Source organism: Schistocerca piceifrons, chromosome X (genome assembly GCF_021461385.2).
Source record: "Schistocerca piceifrons isolate TAMUIC-IGC-003096 chromosome X, iqSchPice1.1, whole genome shotgun sequence".
NCBI classification, from domain to species: domain Eukaryota; kingdom Metazoa; phylum Arthropoda; class Insecta; order Orthoptera; family Acrididae; genus Schistocerca; species Schistocerca piceifrons.
Window position 1 is genome coordinate 490,395,475 of NC_060149.1, and position 21,074 is coordinate 490,416,548.

At 40.2% G+C, this 21,074-nt stretch overlaps 1 protein-coding gene across 3 annotated transcripts in view; it reads left to right on the forward strand.

Annotated features, from left to right (window-relative positions):
• The window catches only part of LOC124723074 (SPRY domain-containing protein 3-like), a 197,383-nt gene that overhangs the window by 36,969 nt on the left and 139,340 nt on the right, over nt 1-21,074 (forward strand). For 2 of the 3 annotated variants that reach the window (XM_047248250.1, XM_047248251.1), the window contains exon 2: nt 18,822-18,965. The gene's annotated coding sequence lies outside the window, so the exon portion shown is untranslated. Of the gene's footprint in view, nt 1-289; nt 309-18,821; nt 18,966-21,074 lie in introns of those variants that run through there. The other variant, XM_047248252.1, reaches the window with a different exon arrangement.

A 21,074-nucleotide genomic window follows, 5' to 3' on the forward strand; every position in this document is an offset into this window, starting at 1 on the left:
TCTGACCATGGGACGAAGGTGGTTGTACTGGTCACCTGTGGCCCTCGGCCACTTCTGCTCCCAGGACAGGATAGGACCGGACTTGAACCCGCGCCTTCCTGGATGCCATGCCGCAACTCGCCACTAGTGGTGCTTGCCGAATGGCAACACCCGCCGCTGTCTCTGGTGTTGCTGCAGCAGTGCCGCGCCTCCTGCAGCGTACGTCTCGCCCAGACCCTGGTACACCAGGTTGGAAGCGAATGTGGCCCGTCCTGGACCTGCTGCAGACTGCTGTCACTCCTCCTTCAGGCCAACTGTGCAGTCTCCAGGTACCCAGCTGCCGTGCTGTCCCGTCCCGGTGTTGTGTCCCCAGAGGTGGAATACAGCCCAAACAAGTACATGGAAACAAAGTACAGATTTACATAGAATATTTACAACATCGCTGTCAGTCTGGCCCCTATAAGTGTAGACCAGCACAGGTCCAAACCGACTCTCGACTGACTTGGCACACACCCCTTAATCTAAAAGTGCCTGACTATTTATACTGCTTTTCCCCTCACTTCTTACATAGTGTCAGAGAGAGACAGAAACTATGGCAGGGTTAAATTCCCATACATCAGCCATTTACACATCGCCCTCCTGGCTCTGGACTAGTGCCCCTGCCTCATACATTGCAATAACTTCAAGGCCCAGAATTCATTGCCCAACCACGCCTTTACTGAATTTTTAACAAAATTCCTCTTTCCTACAACTAAGACTAATACTAGTGCAGCAATAGTGTTTGTTACTATGTCCAGTATGCACAAATCCAGTTTCATAAGTTTTTATGCCATCTGTCACATATTGCTAAAATTAGTTAACATTGCTGCACTTATCTGTTTGTTTTATGATTTGTTCTTGTGGTGTGATGGTGTATTTTATACAGTGAGTGTATGTGACTTCATTTTTATTCTTTTTATTAATGTTGAGTAGTGCTGTATTTTCTGCTTATGAGTAATTTTTAGTTTATTTTTAACCCAAATTCTTCACGGTTGTACTGTAAAACATGTATTTTTGTCAGCATCCAACATTTTAAATTCCCTTACATAAGTTTATTGCATTTGTACATGATGCTCATAATAAGACCTGCCATAATTGGCACTTAGCAGAATTATCCATGAACCCTTAGTATGTCGATTTACCTTGAGAGAAAGTAAAAGGCGCCAAAACCAGCCCTACAAAATACACTGGAATGAACCGCCTGGCACAGGGGTATGGGTTCCCAGCATTTAGTTCTGCCACACTACAAATTTCAGAGGTACCCAAACATTTTTCCTTTTGCTTCACAAACGGCACCACTAGATTCAGAATAATTAAAAATGTATGTTCTAGTACAACATCTTTAAATTGGACAGGCTGCATGATTTCTCACCTGATGGTTTTTGACAACTTCCCTGATGCTCCAAAGTTTCCTAACACTTAATACTGGCATAACTGTTAATAGTAGCATAACTACCTTGTTTGTTTGGCTTGGCAAGGCTTCTAAATATGCTTGAGAAATCACTGAAAAGTTTGGAACCACTCATATTGTAATCCATTTACTATTACCATTACAATAGGTTTAATACCATCTTAAGTTTGCACTGGATCCACTTCAAATGTAAATCTTTACTCAATACTGTTCAGTCAAAATCTCACTTAATCAGTGAATTTTCAGGTTTTACTCTTCCTAAAAGCATACACCAAAACTCTTGATTCATTTAGTCATGAAATGACAGTTCACATATGTGCTGTGCTTTGTGCTGCTCAGCCAGTGAGACTAAAGCTAATGCATTTTCATTATCCAGCATGAAGAATGGTTTGTATTCAGAATCCTCATTGAATATGAATTCATAGATAATGTCGCTTTCCTCCAGAGGCACTTTTGTGCTCTCTAAAAATTATTTTGCTTGTTCAAGTTTCCATGCCTGTACTTTGGAAGCATTGCCTATCTTGCTTCCTTCCAAGGTCTGCTTTGGATCCTACAATTCCCATACTTGCCAACTGCACTGCTCTTAAGTGCTGCACTGCTTGCGTGCCCTGCACCCATTCTTCAAGGCTAACTGCATCTCCACTCTGACCAAGGTTCCCAGAACTCCCATCAGCTTTGTTAGGTGGCCAGCCAGTGGACCATCTGTCCCCAGGTGTGCCTGCTTCACACCCTCAGGGTAAACTGTGGCATACCCATTCCACACTTCATGTCCTTGCAAAATGGTGATATTTACTGCAAAATGTCCTCTAAATGTTGAGATGTCAGACCTCATTTTCTCTGGTGCCCTCTCACAGTGGCTCCTATATGGTCACGCATTGCATGAGTTTGACCTGCAGCTGTAACTACACATAAGGCGCAACTGCCTACCACCACCTTGCCATGGCTGAGAATTATTGTTCCTGCCGTCTTGCCCATGTAACCACTACATCCGTTCCATCTGTTGTACACCATCAGGCTCCTTCTGAGTATGCTTATATAGTAGCTCCATAATTAGCAATCATATACAACCTCTCGGTCATAGAAAGTTCTGTACCAAGAGACTGGAAAATTGCACAAATCATACCAATACCCAAGAAAGGAAACAGGAATAATACGCTGAATTGCAGACCCATAGCACTAACATTGATTTGCAGTAGGATTTTGGAATATACTTGCTCGAACATCATGAATCACCTCAAAGAAAATGATTTATTGACAAATAGTCAGCAGAGATTCAGAAAATATTGTTCTTATGAAACACAACTAGCTCTTTATTCTCAAGAAGTAATCCTATCAGTTGTGTGACTGGACTCATGATTTCCTGTCAGATATGTCACAGTTCATAATAACTGATGGAAATTCAACAAGTAATACCAGAAGTAATGTCTGGCATCCCTCAAGGAAACATTATAGGCCCTCTGTCATTCCTGACCTACATAAACAATTTTGGAAACAGTCTGAGAGGAATCTTCTTAGATCGTTTGCAGATGATGCTGTCATTTACTGTCATGTAATGTTATCAGATGATCAGAATGAATTGCAAAATGATTTAGACAAGATATCTGTATGGTGCAAAAAGTGGCAATTGACTCTAAATCATGTAAGGTGTGAGGTCATCCACATGAGCACTAAAAAGAATCCGCTAAATTTCAGTTACACAATAAATCACGGAAGTCGAAAGGCTGTAAACTCAACTAAATACTTAGGGATTGCAGTTACATATAACTTCAGTTGGGATGATCACATAGTAATGTGGGCAAAGCAAACCATAGACTTCGATTTATTGGCAGAACACTTAGAAAATGTAACAAGTCTGTGATATAGTGTGTGTTCATTATGCTTGTCCGCCCTCTTCTGGAGTATTGCTGTGCAGTGTGGGATCTGCATCAGATAGGATTGACAGAGGACATCAAAAAAAATTCAAAGAAGGGCAGCTTGTTTTGTATTATTGTGAAATATGGGAGGGAGTGCCATGGATATGATACATTAATTGGGGTGGCAATAATTGAAACAAAGGTGTTTTTCACTACAACAGGACCTTCTTATGATATTTCAATCACCAGCTTTCTCCTTAGTGTGTGAAAGTATTTTATTGGTGCCCACATACATGGGGAGAGGTGGTCATCATAATAAAATAAGATAAATCAGAACTTGCATGGAAAGGTTTAAGTGTTTATTTTTCATGTGTGCTGTTCAAGAGTGGAACGGTAGAGAAGTAGCTTAAAGGTGGTTTGATGAACCCTCTGCCAGGCACTTAATCGTGTAGATTTAGACGCAGATCCTTTCCAAGAATCTGATGAAATTCATTTAATCGTCATACAGTGCCGCAATCAGCTCCCTTTTAATATAGAGTTGCGACATATATTCTGTACCCAAAGTCATAATATGTTGTTGTGGCCCTATGTCCTCCAATTTTTTTGGTGTACATTAGTTACAACGAATTTATAAATCTATAGGTGACACTCATCAGAATTCATGGAGCTTATATGACCATTGCTAATTCTGGGTCAGCCTGTCAATAAATTGCACTATATGCTCCAAATCAAAAAACAATCTATGTCCACAATCGCCACCAGAATTTCATCAGTGACAATCTGATTACAACAATGAGAAATTACACAAGTAGATAATAAAATAAACATCATCCGACTTACCGACGATAGGGTGACAGATGCTGCTATGATGCACACAACATAAGTATTGTTCGTTTACACTACCAGTGTCTGAGTCTGTATATACTGTTACCATCAAAACATAACTTCAAAACATCAATTAAAAGCACTACCTGTGTGACATTGTCAACATGAAATTGCTGTTTGACACAGATCCTGCCTCAGCCAACACCTGACTTGTTCTCGTCTACATAATGGTCTGTCACAGCTGCTTATAACTGTTAGGTGTACTCTAAGGTCAGATGAACCACTTTAATAATATTTACAATTTTAAAGATATTATGTCCTACATTGTGAAGATTCTTTTGGAACACTTCTTGAAAAAATTTTACAATCGTGCTAACTCAGTGATGAAGTCTTCTCGAGTTCTCATCTAAGAAAGGCTGCATTCCCATCTATTAAAGTAATTCCTTAAAAACATATTTTTCGGATTAACTATTTTTCTTTTTCATGGCTTCAAGGGATTGGACTGAGTCCACCTGCATGTTGTTAAGGGTTGTCTGCTCCACAAACTGCATTTAACATTTAGTTCATTCCCATCATATCCTTGTGCCAAGGTTCCAGAAGTTTTCCAGTGTTGTGCTCCAGACTCCCGCTGTGATGATTTGCAAGCTATCGGGCACTTAGCTGCCCTCTGTGTGTCAATGGACACATTCAGACATCGTATGCTATAGTGAATTCTGATTCCAGTGCTTAATTAAAAGGTAAATATCTCATGATCCGAAGGTTGGATCATGATACTGTTTTACCAGTCAGTCTTAAATAAATAAATAAACAAACACCTCTCTGCGTTATCTTAATTGACTGCTGTGATTTTGGAACTTAAGAAATCGGATATGTGTATGGTTAGTAAAATAGCAGATCACTTCCACATCTCAAGTGATGTCTCTAAGCTTGTCATATACATTGATTGCAACAATAATCACTAGAAAAGATCGAAAGTCAAAATTGCAATTGTGGATATTGTAATAAATGTACAGTTCATGGTGAATATGAAGTTATTAAAAAAATTCTTGGAGACTGTGATCCAACAGCAAATATAAACTGTTTCTTTTATTGTCCAGGTTGTTTCCAATCAAGTTAATAATATGTATCCCATTTAAGATGAAAATTTGGGACTTGTGCCATTTCTCTCAGATACAGATATAATTTACTCTCGAATGTCAGAGCAAGGAATGTAAGATCCTTTCATCTGATAAGTAGGATACAAATTTTAAAATGAGAAATGGATTGGTTGAATGTAGGAATTGTTAAAAGTAGTGAAGTGCGATAGCATAAAGAATAAGACTTCTGCTCAAGTGAGTGTAAGATTTTCAATGTAGAATTAAATAGGAGCAATGCAGGAGTAAGTCTAACGATTAATAAGGAAGAAGAATGGGTGTGAGCGACTTTCAAAAATGGGTTCAAATGGCTCTGAGCACTATGGGACTCAACTGCTGAGGTCATTAGTCCCCTAGAACTTAGAACTAGTTAAACCTAACTAACCTAAGGACATCACACACATCCATGCCCGAGGCAGGATTCGAACCTGCGACCGTAGCGGTCTCGCGGTTCCAGACTGCAGCGCCAGAACCGCGCGGCCACTTCGGCCGGCTGCGACTTTAAACAACATTGTGAATACATTATCATAACCATGTTAGACACGGAGCAGACACCCTCTTGCTCTGCATATGATAATGAGAGAAACAGGTGCAGCCAACTGCAGTTTGTGACACACACTAGAGCAAAGATGCCTGTCTTTTGGGCTCCGAGGGCACACTTTTAATCATTCCAGTGACTGGCAGAGAAGGTTAAGAAGACCAGCCTCCCACATGGAATTTCAATGAAGCTCACAATTTGCAGCGTTGTCCCTAGAACTGATCATGGTCTGCAGGTTCTGAATTAAGTGGAAGGACTGAACCAGAGACTTCGAAAGCTCTGTGACAACTTAGGCTGTGACTTCTACATCTACATCTACACAAATACTCTGCAATCCACCATACGGTGCATGGCGGAGGGTACCTCGTACCACAACTAGCATCTTCTCTCCCTGTTCCACTCCCAAACAGAATGAGGGAAAAATGACTGCCTATATGCATCTGTACGAGCCCTAATCTCTCTTATCTTATCTTTGTGGTCTTTCCGCGAAATGTAAGTTGGCGGCAATAAAATTGTACTGCAGTCAGCCTCAAATGCTGGTTCTCTAAATTTTCTCAGTAGCGATTCACGAAAAGAACGCCTCCTTTCCTCTAGAGACTCCCACCCGAGTTCCTGAAGCATTTCCCTAACACTCACATGATGATCAAACCTACCAGTAACAAATCTAGCAGCCCGCCTCTGAATTGCTTCTATGTCCTCCCTCAATCTGACCTGATAGGGATCCCAAACGCTCGAGCAGTACTCAAGAATAGGTCGTATTAGTGTTTTATAAGCGGTCTACTTTACAGATGAACCACATCTTCATAAAATTCTACCAATGAACCGAAGACGACTATCCGCCTTCCCCACAACTGCCATTACATGCGTGTCCCACCTCATATCGCCCTGCAATGGTACGCCCAAATATTTAATCAACATGACTGTGTCAAGCGCTACACTACTAATGGAGTATTCAAACATTACAGGATTCTTTTTCCTGGACATGAGCCATACGGTTGAGAACTGTGGGGTTCACCTAAATGGGTCAGGTGTGCACTACACATGAGCGGCTGCTACCCAGGTAGCTGCTTGTGTGTAGGGTGCACACAAGGTTTTTTTTGATTAGGCGATTCCATCCAGTTCAGATAACGACAGGTGTAGGTGATGCAGAGTATAAGTGTAAAATCCAAAAGAATGCCCATCCCCCACAGGCAAGAGCATTGAAATCCTAGTAGGTAACTGCCAAAGCATTTGCAACAAAGTGCCAGAGTTTGAAGCACTTCTGAAAAGCAGTGAAACTCACATAATACTAGGTACAAAAATTGATAGCAGTGAGATTTTAGGGGAGAATTTATCTGTTTATTGAAAGTCTGGGCTAATGGGGAATAGAGATGATGTTTCTGTGGCAGTAGACAAAAAACTCAAGATTCACCAAGTTAGAAATTGAAGCTGCACATGAGATTGTTTGGGCCAGACTCAGTATCAGAGGTGGACATAAAATGGTAATTTCGTACTCCTGTTGCTCATGAGATTCACCTCCTGATGTAACCGAAAACTTTCGAGAAAACCTTAGTTCCCTTGTATGTAAGCTCCTCAATTATACTGTAATCGTTGCTGGACACTTCTGTCATCCAACCATTAGTTGCAAAAATTGCAGTTTTGTCGGTGGTGGGCATGACAAGACATCCTGTGAAACATTACAAAATGCCTCTCTGAAAACTACCTGTAAAAGACAGTTCAGAACCCTTTTCATGATAGAAATGTGTTAGAAGTGATAGCAACAAATAAACCTAACCTCCTTCAAGATGTCCACATCGAAACTGATATCAGTGACCATGACACGGTTGTGCAAACAGTGATTACCAAAGTACAAAGGACAACTGAAACAAGTAGAAAGAAACGACTGTTCAGTAAATTAGATAAAAAGCAGTAGAGTCATATCTCAATGAGGAACTTGAAATTTTCAGCACGGGGAGCACTTAGAGGAACTATGGCTGAAGTTTAAAGGAATAGTTGACCATAAACTGGATAGATGTGTACCAAGTAGAACAGTTCATAATGGGCAGGACCCTCCATGTTATACAGTCACTGTAAAGGAACTCCTAAAGGAACAGAGACGACTACAAAACAGGTGTAAAACAAAGTGTAGGGCTATGTACAGAGAGATGCTGAATGAAATGCATTTCTCTGTCGAGAGCAATGTGTGAAGCCTTCTGTGATTACCATTCTGTCAAATGATCTTCCAGAAAACCCAAAGAAATTCTGATCATATGTAAAGGCTGTTGGTGGCAGCAGAGTTAGTGCCCAGTCACTCTCTAATGAGACAGGAACTGAAATTGAGACTAGCAAGGCAAAAGCTGAAATGCTTAACTGAGTTTTCAGATGCTCCTGTACAAAGGAAAACCCAGAAGAATTGCCCCAATTTAATCCTTGTTCAACTGAAAAGATGAGTAAAATAAGTGTTATTGTCATGGTATTGAGAAACATCTGAAATCATTGAAACTGAACGAAGCTCCATGGCCCAATGGAATCCCTGTCAGATTCTGTACTGAAGTTGTGGCTAAGTTAGCCCGTCTCCTAACTATAATCTATCATAGATATCTTGAACAAGAAACGATGCCCGATAGTTGGAAGAAAGCACGTGTTACACCCATTTACAAGAAGAGTGGTAGACATCATCCACAAAACTAACATCCAGTATCCTTGACATGAATTTGTTGTAGAATCTTTGAACATAATCTGAGCTCAAACATAATGAGGTATCTCGAACAGAGTGACGTCCTCTATTCCAACCAGGATGGATTCCAGAAACGTCGCTTATGCAAACCTATCTCACAGTTTTCTCATGTGACATATTGAAAGCTTTGGATCAAGGCAGTCAGATAGGTGCAGTGTTTCTTGATTTCTGACAAGCATTTGACTCTGTACCACATCTGCACCTAGTGTTAAAAGTACAGTCATATGGACTATCAAGTGAAACTTGTGACTGGTTTTGAGGATTTTTGGTAAGTTATCTTGAGCAGAGACTCATCGACAGATGCAGAAGTAACTTTGGGTATGCCCCAGGGAACTGTGTTGGGGCCCTTGCTGTTTGTGTTGTATATTCATTATCTTGTAGACAATATTAATAGTAACCTCAGATTTTTTGCAGATAATGCAGCTATCTATAATGAAGTACTGTTTCAAACAAAATGCATAAATATACATTCATGTCTTGATATGATTTCAAAGTGATGCGGAGATTGGCAACTTGCATTAAATGTTCAGAAATGTAAAATTGTGCACTTCAGAAAATGAAAAAACGTAGTATCCTGTGGATATAATGAGTCACAATTAGAATCAGTCAGCTCTTACAAATACATGGGTGTAACACTATGTAGTGATATGAAATGGAATGATCACAGAGGCTCATTTGTGGTTAAAGCAGATGGTATACTTCTGTTTATTGGTAAATACTGGGGAAATGCGTTCAGTCCACAAAGGAGTTTGCTAACAAATCACTTGTATGGCCCATCCTAGAAATTGTTAAAGTGTGGAACTCATACCAAGTAGAACTAACAGGGGATTTTGACCATATGCAGAGGAGGGCAGCACAAATATTCAGAGGTTTCTTTGGCCCATGGGAGAGTGTCACAGAGATGCTAAAGAACCTGAACTGGCAGACTCGTGAAGACAGACATAAACTATCCTGAGAAAGCTTACTTACAAAGTCTCAAGAACCAGCTTTAAATGAAGACTCTAGGAATATTCTATGACTCCGTATGTATCACTCACGTACGGATCATGAGGACAAGATTAGATTAATTACATCACCGACAGAGGCATCTAAGCAATCATCCTTCCCATGCTCCATATTCAAATGGAATGGGAAGAAATCCAAATACCTGATACAGTAGGACATATCCTCTGCCGTGCACCTCCTAGTGGTCTGCAGAGTACAGATGTAAATGTAGATGTAGCTTTACGAGGAAAGAAATTGTCAGATCATTTAGTGAGATGAAGATTTGTGATGGATGGCTGTAATTTTATGGAAGGAAAAGGAAGAGAATGAAAAACAGTAGAACATGGACAGGGGGAAGGAGTGAAAGGCAAAGTCATCTGGTAGAATTTTCTCCAAAGGAAACTTTAATAATTGTTAATACTTAATTTAAGACTCATGAAAGGAAGTTGAATACGTCGAAGAGACCTAGAGGCACCAAATGATTCAGATAGATTATCCAATGGTAATACAGAAATTTTGAAACCATATTTTAAACTGCAAACATTTTTCAAGGTCAGACATACATTCTGCCCATAACTCATTGCTTATTAATTACAGATTAAGGCCGAGTAAGTTTCAGAAAGACAGAGAATTAAGGATACTGGGGTTTCATTGGAAGATGGTAGGGATATACAGGGTGCTCATTTTAACTGAAGACATTGAAATATCTCCAAAACTACACATCAGATAAAAAAAAGGTCATAACTCCAATTTTTTTGTCTCTGAAGGGGACATCCAATGATACCACACTCTACCCGCACCCCACCCCACCCCGTGCATGGGTGCTGGGGGGAACTTTGGAATCTTGAGTGGGCACCCCCATTTTATATTAAAGATTATGATTCTATGGCAAAATCTGCATGCATTTTGTCTGAAGCATTTTCTTCATTTTGCCGCAGATAGTACTGTAATCGGAGGAATAAAAATGGCTATCCAATCATAATTTATGACATGCCTACTCAATGGTCCTTCAATATCCAATTGTACATGGGACCCCATGTCCATACTGTGATGGTAGGACATGCTAGTATTTCATAACTTGTAATTGGAAACTCTGATTTGCAGCCTTGCATCCCTCTGATGTAGCGAACAGAGGACATCTCGATGTGCCGCTGTGCCCATGGCTTGAGGCAAACACTACTATACTTTTCCAATTAGAGTAAGTGTTCAAACATAGTGCTGCCAACTTCAGTACACTTAGTTATCTGATTCTCAAATGACCGTACACAGGACAGAAGCAGATCAGCACAGGCATTTTTGATGCAGTAGACCGTGTCTTCATGGCCTGTTGACACTTGGTGGTACACCTTATCTTTTAAATATCCCCACAGGAAGAAATCCACTGATGTCCAATTAATAGGGGCATCTCTGCTGATCCACCGACCAGTGCAAATACAGTCTGATACCTCCGTGCTTCAATGTATAATGTACTGGGCAGCCGTAATGCTGAAACCACAAATGTTGTCGCACATGCAGGGCAACTTTCTCCAGTAGTACCAGTAGTTTCTGTTCCAAAAACATTCGATGTTTACGTCCATTCAGTGCGTTGTTGATAAAATACATACCAATGTTCGTTCCCCATGATTCCACACGATACGTTAACTGACCAAGGACATTGATGCCGTAACCAGTAGGGATTGTGTACACTCCAGTAATGCATGTTATGGTGGTTAACACTGCCATGGAATGTGAATGTAAACTCGTCGGAAGATAGTACCTCGGCAAAGAATTGGGGGGGGGGGGGGGGGGGGGTCATTGGCATTTGTTGACGTGACCTTTCACAAAACACAATCTGTATAGAAATTGGTACCACGAAGTTCTTGATCCAATGACTCATGGTATGGATGATACTTGTGATGATGCAGTACTGTGACAATAATACCTATGGACATACCGGAATCGCGGTGCAATTGCGGAGAACTTAACTGTGGGTTATTGCGCATTACCACTAGTGCAGCTATTTCATTAGCTTCTCCTGTTATGTGTTTGCATCCTGTCCATTTTCCAGTCTGTACACTGCCATCAGACATAAAGGTATTCACAATCTTGTAAAAGAACAAATAAGTGTGAGCTTTCTCTGGAAAACACTTGGCATACAAGGCAAAAACAACCTCTACACTTCTTTTACATTCCCTGTAAATCAGGATCACTCCAGATCCACTTGCACATCTAATAGGTAGGTGTGCAAGCAATAAACACTGTGCAAGTATTGTAATGTTTAAAGCCGGTGTCTGTTCTATGTTTCCATGATACGTGAGCACTGGTCACAGTGTGCTGCCTGCTATGATACGTCGTAGTTTGCAACACGGTCATGGTGGTGCATTGGGTAGTCCCCTGTTCAGTACGTTGGAGGAGTACAGTGTTGTGAATGGTATTTCCAAATATAAGTTATGAAATACTAGCATGTTCTACCCTCACAGCGTGAAGGTGAGGTCCCACGTGCCATTGGATATTCAAGGGCCATTGAGTAGCATGTCCAATTACAGCGCCATATGTGATGAAGTGAAGAAAATACTCGAGGCAAAATGTATGTATATTTTGCCATAGGTGGTTCCCATTGAAGATTTCAAAGTTGCCACCCACACCGAAGCAAACAAACTGGAATTGTAACTTTTTTTGAGCCGATATGTAGTTTTCAAGACATTTCAATGTCTTCAGTTAAAATGAACACCCTGTATAGAAGGTCTATTCAAATAAAACGTTTTTCATGACAATATTACATAGAGTGAAGAAGAAGTAGGTGATTAGACAGAACCATGAAATACTTTATCCAAAATAAGGGACCTGGGGTAGACAACATTCACTCAAAATTAGTGTGGTACTTGGGAGAACATACCATGACAAAATTATTGCATTTCCTATCCTGCCAGCATTCAATGAAGTAGTCTCAAGAACGGTCTTAGTACTTTCTAGTAGCTTGCATGTGATCTTAAGAAGTTTGATAGTGCAAATCTTAAAATAAAAAACATCAGAATTCATTTTTATCTTTTTTGAACCTATTATTTTTGTTTAAAGTCTAGCACTAGAATGGATAAAGAATCTTATATATTGTGTCCAGATGCAGAAGGAGTAGGCCACAGTTGGTGAACAACGGAAGATGCGGTTGCTGCGGTCTGTTGTCTGTGGCCTGCTGACTTGCAGTGTAGTGGTGACGGAGAAACTGACACGTCACATGGACACCTCAGGTGTGTCTTGTTTTGTCCATGGGCTCTGCTGCTGAAGCACTTTCCAGTGCATTGGATGTGGGACAACTGTGTTTACTGCAGAGTGATTGGCAGATCATAATACGTTCATGTTGCTCGAGGTGAAGAGTTGGTCTGAGGACTTACCATCTGGTCTCGCCCAGTCACCCTGTGAGTGGACAAGTGTCCTCTTCTTCAGTAGGGCCCAAACTGGTACTGGAAAGGGGGGTGGGGGCGTTCGCCAGGTGCAAGTCTTTCGATTTGATGCCACTTCGGTAACTTGCGTGTTGATGAGGATGAAATGATGATGAATGGTACAACCCAACACTCAGTCCCTGAGTGGAGAAAATTTCCGACCCAGCCGGGAATTGAACCCGGGCCCTTAGGATTGACATTCTGTCGCGCTGACCACTCAGCTACCGGAGGCAGACGGAACTGCAGTGTTACACATGTTATAGAGCTCCTTGGGAAAATAGCACCCGGGGCTAGAAAGACGTCCAATGGGTGCTTGTTATGCCTGCTGGGGAACCTCATCTGAGATGTGGAGGAGGGTTTGTCTGTGGCTGCTGATGATGCAGTGTGCCTTACGGGCGGCTGGTGAAAACAGCTGACCTCACTTGTAGGATGCAAGCAGAGCTCACAATATGCAATATCATACCCAGAACTGATTGGGGTTCTTGGCTGCAAATTTTTTGACCTATGTTGTGGGATGGATAATTGTAGGAATCCCCTTGATAGACCAGGGGTGCACTGCATAAAGAAAGGAGATACTTGGCTAGCAGAGTGCTGTGGAGTACATTTAGGGTTTATAGGCTAGATAATAGTTTGATGTCCTTTGTTGAATGCTGACAATGACATGCAGAGAATCACGCACAAGATAAAGTCACACTGACCACCAAAATTTTGACAGTAAATTGTTGTAGCACTCATAACACAGTTCCTGAATTTACTCCTCCCCAGGAAAGCTGTCACATTCAGACTATACTCGAAACTGAGATCTGGATGAATCCTGAAGTAGAGAGCACTGAAATATTTAGTGAGGGTGGAACATATATTGAAAAAAAAAAAACAGGTTAGGTGCCATAGGAGTTGGAGTGTTCATTGCAGTCGACAAAAATATTGTGTCCATTAAGGTTGAAATTGAGTTTGACAGCAAAGCAGTATGGACACAAGTATGTGGCCTAGGTGTGAACTAAAGTTGATCTTTGGATGTTTTTACCAGCCACACGATCCTGCTGTAACAGTTGGAGAATCATCCAAAAGAAACTCTACGCTCATTAGCATGGAAGTACCCCAACATGCAGTATCAGTTGGAGACGGCTTTAACCTACCATGGATAGACTGAGGCATCTATGGACTCGTTGCAGATGGTACTGACAGACAATCTTGTGAAGTAGTTCTAAATGCATTTTGTGAAAACTGCCTTGAGCATATAGTTGACAGACCACACGTAATGGAAATATTTGAACTTTGTAGCTACAAACACGCCTGACCTTGTTGACAGTGTCAGTGTAGAGACGAGAATTAGTAATAATCTCATTGTCATAGCGACAACTGTTACTAAATTATTTCAGTCAAGAAGGATAGGAGAATCTTTATGTTAGAAAGAGCAGATAAGCAGTTGTTAGGTTGTTAGTATCCTACTTGTACACTGAATGGACATCATTTAGTTCTAATATGATGAACGTAGAGGAATTATGGACAAAGTTGAAACAGACTGTAGCCTGTGCTCTGGAGAAGTTTGTGTCAGGTAAGTGGATTAAGAGTGGAACAGACCCACTGTGATTTAATAACAATATTCTTGAGCATATTCTAAGCTTGAAAGTAATAGATTTCCTTGTGGCAGAAAATCTTTTGTCCACAAATCAGCATGGATTTAGAAAGCATGGCTGTTGTGAAACTCAGCGTGCCCTGTTTCCACATGTTATCCTGTGAATGATGGATACAAGGCAACAGAAAAATTCCATATTCCTAGTTTTCAGGAAAGCATTTGACACAGTACTCCACTGCTGACCATTAACAAAAGTCTCAGCATAGGGAATAGGTTCCCAGATATGTGAGTGGCTTGAAGACTTTTTAAGTAATAGAACCCAGTTCTTTGTACTGAACTGTAAGTGCTCATCAGAGACAGAATCATCAGGAGTTCCTCAGGAAAGTATAATAGGACCACTCTCGGTTTTTATATACATAAACGATCTGAGAGATAGAGTGATCAACAATGTGCAACTGTGCTGATGATGCTGTAGTGTACAGCAAAATGTCATTGTGTAACTCTTGGGAAGGGTACAGAATGACTTAGACACAATGTCTGTTTGGTGTGATGAATAGCAGCTGCTCTAAATGTTGAAGAATGTAAGTTAATGCAGATGAGTAGGAACAACCACCCTATAATGATCATGTACAGTGTGCTGCTAAACACCGCCATGATTAAATATTTGGGTGTAACATTCCAAAGTGACATGAAATGGAACAAACACATAAGGTTGATAGCGTGGAACGTGAATTGTAGACTTTCAGTTTATTGAGAGCATTTTAGGAAAGTGTAGCTCATTTATAATGAAGATTGTGTATAGAACACTAATGCGACCCATTCTTGAGTACTGTTCGAGTGTTTCGGATCCCCACTAGGTCCTATTAAAAGAAGTCATTGAAGCAATTCAAGGGCATGCTGCTAGATTTGTTATCAGCAGGTTCAGTCGACATGTGAGTATTGCTGGGATGCTTTATGAACTCCAGTGGGAATCCCAAGAGGGAAGGCAATGACCTTGGTTAGCAAAGCACTGTTGAGAAAATTTAGAGAACTGGTAGTTTTGCAGTTGATTGCAGAAAGATTCTACTGCTACCAATGTACATTTTGCATAACGACTGGAGAAATTAGGGCTGACATGGAGGCATACAGACAAGTTGTTTTCCCATCACTCTGTTTGTGAGTTTTGTAGATATAGATGTGACATATAAGGTGTATGAGAGGTGAAATACCCTCAGACATCAAGAAGAATATAATAGTTCCATTTCCAAAGAGGGGAGGTCTTGCAAAATACTGTCAAGAATGGTTTAAAGAAGAATGAAAAAATTGTAGATTCAGTCTTGGGCTAAATCAGTTTGGGTTTTGGAAAAATGTAGTAAAATGCAAGACAGTGCTGTTCCTGTGACTCCGATTAGAAGATAGCTTGAAAAAATGTAAACCTATGTTTATAGCACTTGTAGATTTAGAGAGAGTTTTTGACAGTGTTTTCTGGAATACACTCTTTGAAGTTCTGGAGATAGCAGTGATAAAATGCAAGGAGTAAACGATTATCTAAGACTTGTAAAGACTCCAGTTTTAAGAGTAAAATGATATGAAAGGGAAGCAGTTTTTGGGAATGGGGTGAAACAAGGCTGTTGCCTATTCACTGTGTTCTACAGTGTGGATATTGCGCAAGAGGTTAAGAAAATCAAGGAGAAATTTGACAAGGAAATTGGAGTTCAGGGAGAGGCATAAAAACTTTGAGGATGTTTGGCGATGACATTGTGATTCTGACAGAGATGGCCAAGACCTGGAGATCAGTTGAATGGACGATGTTTTGGAAACAAGCTATAAAATGAATATTAACAAAATGTAGTGTAATGAAGTTGGATTAAATCAGGGAATACAACATTTATGGCCAACTTGGTAGCTCACCTCCTGTGGATACCATTGGCGGTCCGTCGTCATTGGATAGAAAGGCACTATTCCTCACTTATGATGGAGAAGGGTTATTGGTTGAAATGCCTGCTGCCGCTATTGGTTGGTCGTCATCAGTGGCTAGATTCGAAACGGACAGAGCAAGAGACGGGGAATGTTTACCTAAAATATTATTGCCTGCCGAGGTGACTTGCAGTGCATTGTTTATGCCACTCACACACCGCGGCCGCGTATTTACTTCCTTGACGGCGGGGAGCCACGATGCCGGAAGCCTATAGCCATATAGGAGATGAGCTACCAACGCCCCTTCTTCTGCAGCATAGCGGGACTATTAGCCTATGACTATGGCCCACCAATGGTAGCCAAATGAATTTTAACCAATACTATTACTTTTCCAGCACCAACACCACAAAACCCGCCCTTTACAAGTGGACGCGACACTCGTCTCTGTCAGTGTTCTAGCAGTAGCGGACACCAAAAGATCCCGAGGAAGATCCCAACAGAGGGGTCAAAACGTCAAACATTTTACAAGAAACATGACACGGCCTAATAACCCAGAAGATTTTAACTTCAAATTTCCAATAGTTTGTAGGACTCAAAGCCATTTTTATTTAACCCTAAAGAAACTAAATCAAACTGAAGAGCGGCAAAGGTACATATTTGCACTGTCTCCTTAGATAGAGCTGACATCAATCAGTAGGTTGGTTTGACCAGCACAGTGATTTATTGGGCAGGGTCCTCTCAGTCTAGGTGTACCCTTGTCATCTTCAGTCCCCCAGACATATGTGGACCTACAATTTAAGGCGGGCTCCGAAACAAGTTGAACTCAGTATTTTGTACATTAATAAGCATTGCCTCAGGTGAGAGTAGCGATAAGTGGGGGGAAAAAAAACATCCTTATGACTGATCTGGAATAGAACCCCAGACCATCTGATCAGTAATACAGCATGTTACCACTGAGCTACAAGGACAAAATTATGTTTAGGTATTGGCCAACTAACATGTAGTTGCTCATTGTCTTACAAGTAATTACTGTTTTTATGCAGAAATGTGTGTGCAGTTGTGATAACAATTTAAAGACATGTTCAGTAGTTAAAAATGTAATAGAAATAGTTTAGTTGCTGCTATTCATGCCTATAGAACATTATCGTAAGAGATGTTTGATCATTATTGACTGCTGTCTGTCTGCTTCAGATAGTTCGAATTTCCCTCTCTTTATCTGATTTGATACGTCTTTGAATTAATTACATTAATTATGAGTTATTTCCATTAACTTTTATGAGATCAATTATTATCTGCATTCATTACATAAATTGCCAGTATTTTCCTCAATTGATTGAAAAAACACTGTTTCGAACTTCAGCAGCATGGGAGTAACATATTCACATATTTTTACTATTTATTGTGTTAACAATAACTTATTTATTATTTACCCCTTTTCAACATGTATTTGCCCAAAACAAAATCCATTCTTTGGTAGTGTTATTAGGTTGTAAACCGAAGATTGCAGTGAACTTGGTCCATGAAATTTTGCCACTCAAAGTTTATCCTAGTTCGTGGTGACATAATTTGAGGTTAACATTTATCAACACAGATTTCTCAGTTCAGCTTGATCTGAGTGCTAATTAAAGACCAACTGCTTTATAAAATCTGCACCAAAAGTGGTAGATAACTTCTACTATTTCAGCAGCAAAATAACTGACGATAACTGAAATAGTGAGGATATGTAATGCAGATGCAATAGTGAGGGAAATATATCAGGAAAAGAGAAATGTGCTAACATACATTATAAATTTAGCTGCTAGGATGTCCTCTGAAGATATTTGTCTGGCATGTAGCCCTGTACAGAAATGTAATGTGGATGATAAACAGTTCGAACAGGAAGGGAATAATAGTATTTGAAAAGGCGATTGATACAAGAGAAGACTGAAGATTAAGATAACTAATGAAGAGAGATAGAATACAGTAGTGCTGGAAACAAATTATGCCACAACTTGACTAAAAGAATGGATTGCTGTATAGGACACATCCTTAGGCATCCAGGAATTGTGAGTTTGATAGTGGGAGGAAGTGTGGAGGAAAATTTGTGGAGGGAGATCAAGACTTGAGTACAGTAAATAGTTACAAATGGCTGTAGGTTGTAGTAGTTATACAGAGGTGACTATGCTTGCACTGCGTAGATTAGCATGGAGAGTCACATCAAAACAACCTTCAGACTGAAATCTACAACTACTACTACAACACAGTGTCCTGTCAGTTGACAGATCATTATTTTCATTACCATTATAATAGATTTAAGCAAAATTAATGTGCTTTGTGAGAAAGGTTGAGCAGAGGCCAACTGTATTCTTATTGTTATCATTCGGAAAGAGAGATGAGCTCTGTATGATTGACTGTAAATGAATTTTTTTGTTACTTTGCAGTAAGATGCCTGTTATTTGCATTCTTCATGTTCCAGTTTGCTGAACAAAGTACTTTTATCCCAGGAAGGATGTTATGGCTGTCCACCTCCATTTTGTGACAGAGTAAAGGATTGACGATTTCACTACCCCATCAATTATCGAGAGATGTAAGAAGATAATTTACTGTGTATCACCAACATGTAAGTTTCACTTTTCTGTGGCATCATAGATTATGACTAATTAATATTTTTGTGCTTCCTTCTCAGTGGAATATTTCTAAGACTGACAATATTAATGAAAAAAGTTTTTGATACACTTTGTTTTGAGATTACCAATATACAGCAGGAGTCAGATCCTGTGTCAAATCTTAGAAGAATCATAACTCTTGTAGAAAAGACAAAATTTTTCCTCAGAAACCCATACCATCTCGCTAATTTGATTTGAGGATATAAATTGTTGTTTGAAGTTTATCAAGCAAGGTGGCATATTTGAGAAGCAGAACCAATTTATTCCAGACGTTTTATGTTTCCTGTGTTCAATTAAGTGATAGATTTTTTCCACCTCATCTGCTAATGTTTTGTACTTTGTGAGCAATTTGTTAACAGTTATTCACTGAATATGGACCTTACCAGAGCACACCAAGTAACAGCATTTTTTGGAGGTGATAGGAAGCTGTAGAGGGTTTTGTACCTCCCAATGGTGGATTCCAGTTAAACATCACCAGTAGCACACATTGTTTGTGTAACTGCACGGACACATTCAGGAATATGTATCTAATCAGTCTTATAGGAAGGTGGCACAATGTAAGGACATTTGATTTTGTAGAAGTTGTTGAAAGATTCATCAGTGAACCTCAAATTATGTGCTTGTTATTGGCCATAACATGGGTACAAGTGTCAGAGGAACATAATCTGTACTGTGTTACACAAAAGCTAAGCACCCGAAATGGAAGAGAAAGCAAAATGAAACTTCACGTGTTGAGAGGATATGTGATTTTATTTCTGTGATTACAAAATTGAGTCAGATGTACAAAGAACTTTGCAGTATGAGCCCAATTATCAGTATGATGTTGCACCCCATATGGTCTGGATGCATGCACTTATTTGGTTGGTTAGGGGTCACAAAGTCTTTGAATCCTCTCCTGAGACAAGCTGGCCCACAGCTGTTATAACTGCTGCTTGATATCCTGGATGCTGCCACTGGGACAGAGAAAATGTCTGAGCTGGTCCCACAAATGTTCTGTTGGAGGCATATCTGGGGATTTTGCTGGTTGCACGGGCCATGTATGGACAAGCATTGTCTTATTGAAAAAGGGCACCACAATACTGTTACATGAGGGGTAACACACGAGGAGGCAGGGTGTCCTTGACATGCTGTTGTGCCATCAGAGTTCCCTCAATCACTACCACCTGTGACCCAAAGTCATATCATGACACAAGGAGTAACACCGCTGTGCCTCCCCAAACCATTGGAAGAAAGGGTCCTCTTCCTAGGTCAAATTTTGGAGAACAGAATGTATTCTTAAAGTTTAAGTAGTCTTTAAGGAATTTAGCTTCTTACAGTTGAGAATGCCATAATAGTCTAAAATCTTGATCATGGTGAACAAATTCACTTAATAGCAGTCCAGGCAGAAAGTGTTGTCCTTTCTAAAATATTGCAGGACTGTGAATAAAAGTAAAATAATTGTGTCAAATATGTTCCCTACAGACAAATCTTTACAGTACTCCTCTTTGTTAGTTAGGATGAAGCTTATTTCGTTTTTGGTTAGCTCGTCTGGACTCATCAAAGTCCAGTGCTTCTGGCAACTGCAAGCATAGGGGTCAGAGAGAGTAGGTTATATGGGGATGGCCATTAGCCCACTATTGTAAATCAATGCTCAGCACAGCTTTCAGACCTAGCAGTTAATACTTAGTTATTGAATCCATAGTAATCCCAACTCTCCAGAACAACAATTACTTTGCTTTCTGTACCTTGACTTTGATTTTGGAACTTTATTGCAGTGTGCATTGCTGTGTCACACGATTGTGGTTTTCATTCATCAGTACTAATTTAAAAATGTATCCGTGGCACAACATGCACTTGATGTTAAGTTTTTAGCTGCACATTGTGCATCCTAGAGAATATCGTTCTCAAAAGTCGACTGGTGAAACATGACATAATCATCTGCAGATTCTTGCCGCCACCACCACCACCACCACACAATCGTGGAAGTAAGATAATTAAAAATGTAGTTATAAATTCCACCTCAACACCAGCTCAAACAAAACTGCAATATTAGTAATAGTAGTAGTAGTAGTAGTAGTAGTAGT